The sequence below is a fragment of the Rhipicephalus sanguineus genome, chromosome 2 (assembly GCF_013339695.2).
Source record: "Rhipicephalus sanguineus isolate Rsan-2018 chromosome 2, BIME_Rsan_1.4, whole genome shotgun sequence".
Lineage (NCBI taxonomy): Eukaryota > Metazoa > Arthropoda > Arachnida > Ixodida > Ixodidae > Rhipicephalus > Rhipicephalus sanguineus.
In genome coordinates this window covers 192,774,284-192,780,069 of record NC_051177.1, presented here as the reverse complement: position 1 = coordinate 192,780,069, position 5,786 = coordinate 192,774,284, and the positions used below count along the sequence as shown (strand labels likewise).

At 49.9% G+C, this 5,786-nt stretch overlaps 1 pseudogene; it reads left to right on the top strand.

Annotated features, from left to right (window-relative positions):
• The first annotated feature begins 2,336 nt into the window (after positions 1 to 2,336).
• LOC125757423 (uncharacterized) lies at positions 2,337 to 5,442 on the top strand (annotated as a pseudogene).
• Positions 5,443 to 5,786: the final 344 nt, after the last annotated feature.

The following is a 5,786-nucleotide window of genomic DNA, read 5'->3' as shown; positions in this document are numbered from 1 at the left end:
GGGATGTGATAATTTATACGTTGTGCAGCTGTGATTGATATGCGCGTGGTGTGATCTAAGATGTCGCCCCTACGTTGTGCGTTAGCCATGCGTATTCTCAGGGAAAGTGGCTGTATACGCTGTCGAAAATGGATACGTCGAGATTCAGCCGTGCCATTGTGACGCCATTGTTGGCGGCATGGGATCCTTGTCATCACGAATGTTCCAGGCGAGTACCTGTTTCTTCTTTGATATTGTTGTGCTCAGCGTTTGTGTCAGGTGTCATTGTATGTACTGAGCGGTTCACTGCTAAATAGAACATGGAAGCTGGCGGCCGCTGCCACCTGCGACGAACATAGCGCAGGCGCAGCACGCGCTGTTCTGAACTCTCGTCCTTTCGTTGTTTGCTGTCGCGCCGGCCGCGCTTCGAATCCGCGCCTTGTTCTGTCTTCGTGAAGCGAAACGTTTCAGCCTTGAAAGTGCGCCGTCCGCGGTGTCGGGTGGCGGCTCTACGCGCTTCCTGTTACATTTGGCTGTGGGCCGCTGCGCACAGCCATTTTGTCACTATCACAAAGCGCGTGTGTAATACTCGGATGTAAGTGAATGTGTGCATGAGCTCGCACAATGCGGCGGGACACCTACCTAGGTTTTATAATGCAACAGGGTCGACAGCTGGGCTCCTTGGGGACTCATAACGCCTGTGTTAAGCTGCACACTTAACAGGAAAAATCTGAAAAAAACTGAAGTAAACGGAACACTCGCTGTCGCTGCTTGTTCGTGTTTTCTCCGCGTTGTGCTCTTTCGGGTGTCGCTTCCCACACGCACAAACACACACACACATCATGATCTTTGACACGTGCAGTTTACGTTTTCCAACCGGTTGATCCTCCCCTTTCGACCTCTATAGCGTTATTACTTAGAAGTTATTACTTATTAATTGTCTGTTGGTTTCATTTGCTGCGTATATGAAAGTTATTACAGCACAATAGTTCGCCTAGGGTGACCACATAGCTAGTAGGTGCTCCATATAAACAATTTTTTTCCAGATCGTAAAACAGAAGCACCTGTAGAAAACTTCACCACTGTGTGCGCCTTCTTTTTCTAATGCACAGGGAGACCAGCAGCGCCCATAGCGTCGGCTTTGTTCCCTTTGCCGTTCGTTCCCTGCCGAACTGATTATGCGTGCCATCACACTGCCACACAATTTTCTGCAGTGTACAGGACATTAATGAGCGATATACAGTTGTGAACAGGGTCTGAGGAAGTTGTATTAGTGCGCGAACACACAAGGACACAATAAATAGCGAACACATGTTTACCATTGTGTTTGCGCTGTAGTACGAGGGTGCATATGCAGTACACACTCACAATGCTTTTTTATTTTTCAATGCAGGGTGACATTCTTGCAATCCCTTGTGCTCCATCTACTGACAGTGGTATTTTAGAGGTGTCATATGCTGCATTAACTGGACAGTGGTGTTCCAGTGGTTCCAAGTACATCTACTTGCGGTTTTGCGGATTTCCCCTACCTCGAGGTCAAACATGAACATTCTCTGTTAAGGACGATGAAACGCCTTGCTGGATGAAAACGCCTCTTTCAGTTTTCCAATTTTTAGTACAACGGGCGATCTTCGGCATCTGTTTGCTTAGATTATATTTTTAGTGTTGATATAATGCAAAGGTCTGTTGTTAGTTTTTGAGCACAGTAAGAATGTTTTAGATTTTTTTACTCTTCAAGACATCTTAATAGGAATTCATTATTTTAATTGCTGGGTAAATATTGTGCTGGTGAATTTTAATTCTGATGTTCAGCTTGCACTCTGTGGCGAAACTGTTTCTCTTGAAAATTATGTGCAACATTCACGACAAGTTATGCTTTAAGAACCGTAATGTTGCTGCATTAGTATCACTGCAAATCATAGCACAGAATGTGATGTATGCACTGAAACACTTATGGACAGAGCAACAGAGCGCTGTTATGTGGAGGGCGCTGCAAGCGCGCGATGATGTAGGACGTGCTGCGCTTCGGCCGAAGCGCAGCACGTCCTCTGATTTTCGGCTGGAACCACGGGCAATTTCGCGGTACCCCGTCAAGACCAGCATCAATCGTATCGGCGACTCGCAGGCAACACGTGGATACCAGTGTCATCCAGGTGGGCCGGTTTTTAACAACTTTACGGCCGATCATCATCCGACCACGCAGGCGACGCCGTTAAGCCAAACAGCGACGCCGACGCCGGGCGGCGTGGGGCCGGCTTTCCGAGGCAACATGGACGCTACGCTCACCCAGCGCTATAGTGAACTAGAACCAGCTTGTTCTAGTTCACTATACCCAGCGTGGATACGACCCACATGCCATGACGTGGGAGACGATTACGACTTCCGAAACGCCAAATTCTGCTTCTTCACCGAGGTTTCGGAGCCAAGCTCTCAACGACGCGGTTGAACGCCGCTCGCAAGCCAACGCTAAGAAGGCGGCGTACGCCGCTGCCCCAGCATCCGGCACGCCAGTTGACAAGACGCAGCCTCTCGCTTCGCGCGCTGTGGGACGCAAGGGCAAGGTTTTCACTAAATGGAAGCCTCGCCCGTTTCCAAAACCGAATCCGGACGACTATGTAATTGTCGTAAAACCACGAGAGTGCATCTCATTGCATGATGCTTTCTCAGAGAACTGGTACGGGACCGCGTTAAGGCATACCTCGGGCCCGAGCGAACTGAGACGTTGACAGTTATTCCATCGAGAGATCAATATCTGATCGTTATTCACACCCCGGACCCTGACACGGCGGACAAAATCATCGGGGACTTCGCGGTAAACATCGAGCACGGGCAGGTTCTGCTCAACGGGTACCTGCGACAAGATGGTAGCAATGTCTGCCATGGAGCCGTCGTAGTCCGCAACACAGACACGACGGAGACGCTCCGAGAGAGCGTACGCTGGAGGTCTGGCACCATCGTCGAGGTGCGTAAATTTGGAACGCCGAACAAGGCGCGTGACCTTCGCTGGCAAGGAGAAGCCACGCTTTGTTCACTACGACACAATGCTGATCCCCGTCAAACCCCACTACCGGACCATCCCGGCCTGCGGAAAGTGCGGTGTCGTCGGCCATCGGATGGACACTTGTCCCAACCAAAGACCGGATACATGTGGCCTGTGTGGACAGCAGGTTCCGCTTGTGGAGGAAGGGGTGCGGGCCCCTCATAAATGTGTACCCGTCTGTTCTGTGTGTGGTGGAGCACACGCTACAAACTCGTGCGTGTACGGCCAAGTACCGTAATTCCAAGGTGGCCGCACAACAGGGCGCTAAGTCCAAAAGGGCGTCCAAGAAACGACGCAAACATCAGACTCCCAGTGAGCCACAGCGCCGGGAGGTCGCCAAGACATGATGATATGTGGTGTTTAATGGCGCAAGGGCCAATTGATGGCCAAAGAGCGCCAGTTCATGAGACAAAGGATGTGAGCAATGGTTGCGGTAAGTAGCTGTAAAGGGGCCTTAAAATTCCTCGCGCTAAAGGCGGGTAAAACATATATATATATTAAAATCATGAGAGTGACGTGAAATATGTGCAGTGGAATTAATGACAGTGGTCGCAAGAATAAAACTATGAAGATATGACATCAGCACCACTGCCTCGTCAATGCCCTTTAGTCCAAGGGCCGCGAGGCAGTGCTATCTTTAACGTATTCACCGCAGCAGCGACCTCTGTTTAGAGGCCGTGCTACGGATCACCTTGATATATGACATGAAAACTCTGTACATCGTTTTAAAAATGCAGACAATGACTGGTATGTAAAAAGCGGGTCCCTACCTATGAACATTGAAGGATGAAGTGGAAATTGCTGTTGGTAGGGAAATGAAAAGTGCTTTTTTCTGATAGCGTCGAGTTCCTTGCACGGATAAGGATGTGAAGGACAGTGAGTGGCTGGCCACATCTATCACACAAAGGTGGCTCGCCACCGGACAGAAGGTGTGTGTGTGTACTGTATGTGTGACCAATCCTAAGTCTGCAGAGTGTAACTTCTGTGTGGCGTGATTTCGATACTGGCGGCCAATTACCCAGATGCGGTTTGACAACGTGTAGCTTATTTCGTGTATGCGTATCCCATGTGGTCTGCAAAAGGCTCTGAGCTTTCTTTTCAGGAAGTGTTTTAGGTCTAATGGGGGAATAGCTAAGGATGTATTGTGACTGTTTCGTGGGCAGATGCTGCTAGCTGGTCCGCTAACACGTTGCCTTGAATCTCGCGGTGCCCTGGCACCCAGCACACTACGACATGTTGTTCAAGTGCGTAGATCGTGCTTAAAGAGAATACAGCGAGACAAAGATGGGGTTTTTGTGTCTTTTCAGAGTTTTTAAAGCTTTTACCACGCTTAGAGAATCTGTGTAAATAACTGCCTTTTGTAGTTTAATTGATGAATGTGTTTAACGGCCGCAAGTATCGCGTAAGCTTCTGCCGTGAAGATACTTGATTCAGGGTTGTAGAATACCGGAATCCATAAAGGATGGCCCAACGGCTGCGTAAGACACAGAAGTATCGGACTTTGAGGCGTCTGTAAAGAATTCTGCACAAGTGTATTTGTGTTGTAGTTCAAGGAAGTATGTACGGATATGCGCAATAGGCGCGTGTTTCGTTACTTCCATGAAGGAAAGATCGCAGTCTATAAGCTGCCACCGCCACGGCGGTAGTTGTGCAGCGGGAGCCAATAGACAGTGTTCGAAAAGTGGCACACCCGTTCCTCAGCTAAGCCCCTCACACGAAGTGAGTAGGGCTGTCGCACCGAGGGACGGTGGTCGAAAAGGGCAGAACTGGATAAATCATTTATTGTAGGGTGTGAGGGGTGTTCCTTGTCTGCGTTCACTTTGAGATAGTATAGAAACGACATGTAGGATCGCTGCAGGTGGAGCGACCACTCGTTCGATTCGACGTAGAGGCTTTCCACGGGGCTGGTGCGAAAAGCACCCGTAGAAAGACGAATACCCGAGTGGTGGACAGGGTCAAGCATCTTCAGCGCGCTTGGTGTCGCAGACTGATATATTATCGCCCCATAATCTAGGCGCGTGCGTATGAGGCTTTTATAAAGATTCATCAGACACTTCTTGTCACTACCCCACGTAGTGCGTGACAATACCTTAAAATATTCATGGTTTTTAAGCACTTGTCTTTATATACTTTATGTGTGATATGAAGTTTAGTTTCGTGTCTAGAATTACGCCGAGGAATTTATACTCCGTTTTCACAGGTAGCCGCTGACCATGCAGCTCAATGTCCGGATCGGGATGGAGGCCTCTCTTTCTTGAGAATAATACGCAAGTACTTTTTTGCGGGTTAAGGCTGAACCCGTTCTCGTCTGCCCAGAGGTCGCCAAGACAGACAAGCCTGCTTCTCCTACTGGAGGAATCGGGAAGCAGCCGTCGACCCCACCGCATGGCGGAACCGGGAAGTAGCCGACGGCGCAACCATGCGGCGAGGCCGGGTCATGGGCCAACGCCGTCAAAAACTGAAACCAGGTGGGTGGTGCCGGTAGAGCTGCCTCCTCATCCCCCCCTATCATCCCATCTTCATCACCTAACGCGGAGCAAATATTATTGCCAAGCTCCAGGCACAAATCGAAGCGTTACAGAAAAGACTAGCGGCAGCCGAGGCCCAACAGACCCAACTAATCTCCCCTCCCCCTCCCCCCCGCAGTAAAGGTAATGGAGAGTGAAACCGGGGCGGCGGCAACGGACGCGGTAGCCGCACTCGAGGCTCGTGTCAACACCCTTGAGGTCCGTATGGACAGCCGTATAACTGTCCTCGAAACTCAAAT